The 1763-nt window shown below is 42.7% G+C and overlaps 1 non-coding gene across 1 annotated transcript; it reads left to right on the forward strand.

Annotated features, from left to right (window-relative positions):
• The first annotated feature begins 429 nt into the window (after positions 1-429).
• On the forward strand, positions 430-621 carry LOC129400287 (U2 spliceosomal RNA). The gene has a single exon (XR_008627585.1). It is a non-coding gene; the product is annotated as a U2 spliceosomal RNA (small nuclear RNA).
• Positions 622-1763: the final 1142 nt, after the last annotated feature.

Genomic DNA, 1763 nt, shown 5'->3' on the forward strand with positions numbered 1-1763 from the left:
AAAAAAAAATGAAGGTTAAATAAGGGAATAAATATGGGGCCTGAGAGCTATAGTGCTGGTGTCCTTAGAAGGTGAGAAGAAACACTAGCATTCCAAGTGAGTTTGGAGCTCACCAAGGACTTATCTTGTGAGTGCATGAAGAGATGGTGGCCACCTGCTATCCGGAGAACAGGTCCCAGAATGAAAGCCATAATGCCATTATCTTGATCTTAGATTTCCAAATCTCTAGAATGGTGAGGAAATTGGTTTCTTAAGTCACAGAAGTCTCACTGGAGACTAATGTGCTCTTTGAAGCAGGGTGAAAGTTTGGAGGAAAGGTAAGAAATGACTAACTTAGCAAACAGAGTTACAATCAGATCTGGATTTTTGAAAGACTGCTGGGTTAGTAATGTGGAGGGCGAACTTTGGGAGAGAAGGTAAACTAAAACCATAAAATAGGCAAGGAATTGGAGTGGAAGAGCAGATCAAAGAGATATTATCAGTTTAATATTTGATATGTCCTCTATCTGAGGACAACATATTAAATGGATTTTTGGAGCAGGTAAATGGAATAGAAACTTGCTCTATCCACTTCATGCATCGACCTGGTATTTCAGTTCCTCCAGGAAGAGTGTGCTCCCTTGAAGAAATAACCTTGTGTTAAAAGTAGACGTTTCTAGGCCAGAAAGATAGTACAGCAAGTTAAGGCATTTTCCTTGCACTTGGATGAGAGGGATTCAATTACCAGCATCCCATATGGTCCCCAGAACTCACCAGGAGTGATTCCTGAGCTCAGAGCCAGAGTAAATTCTAAGCACTGCCTGGTGTGTCTCCACCCCAAAGAAAAACCAGATCAAAGAGACCTAAGTCAGGAGACAGGAGGGATGTGGGTTTACTTTAACTTTTCTTCTGCTATCTGATTGACTCTGGGGGAATTGTTCAATTCAAAGAAGTCATTTAAGGTACCCCTGTGGCCTACCAGTAGATACCTTTCTCTGAAAACTGTCTCTCCTCCTCCCCACACAGTATTTGGAACCCCTGGTCCTGCCTCACAGATAAGAGCCAATTGAGTCATATAATACTCAGACTGGATCAGTCTGGCTCTTTCTCCAGATTGTTGGCCAACCTGGAGACAAAAGCACATTTATAGAAGAGAGCATTTTGAAATCCTACTCTTACATCCCATAGTGGTGCTAGTTTCCCCTTTTTCTCAGACCTGGTTGTTCAACTCTTCTTTAGTTCCCCAAAATACTTAGTCAGGTTTTTTTTTAATACAATCTGAGTCAGTTCTTGATATTTTATAACCAGAGACAAATTATCCAAACTACCCCTTGGTCTGGACTGGAGTGATAGCACAGCGGGAAGGGCATTTGCCTTGCACACGGCCAACCCACGTTTGATTCCTCCATCCCTCTGGAGAGCCCAGCAAGCTACCGAGACTATCCCACCTGCATACAGAGCCTGGCACACTCCCAGTGTCATATCCGATATGCCAAAAACAGTAACAACAAGTCTCACAATGGAGACGCTACTAGTGCCCGCTCGAGCAAATCAATGAACAATGGGATGGCGGTGCTACTGTGCAGAGGTACCCCCTTATCTACCATTTGTTTAATCTGAAACAAGAACATGACGAACTGCTGAAGCTGTTTAAGGACCAGTACAGCAGAATGATTGTTGGAACCTACTCGGTGTTTTGTAAAATTTGCCCACTCATCTGCTGTTGAATCTGAAATTTCCACTAAAGTCTCATGCCTCTGTTAAAACAGTTTTAAATGATTAGA

The sequence above is a fragment of the Sorex araneus genome, chromosome X (assembly GCF_027595985.1).
Source record: "Sorex araneus isolate mSorAra2 chromosome X, mSorAra2.pri, whole genome shotgun sequence".
In the NCBI taxonomy this organism is placed as follows: domain Eukaryota; kingdom Metazoa; phylum Chordata; class Mammalia; order Eulipotyphla; family Soricidae; genus Sorex; species Sorex araneus.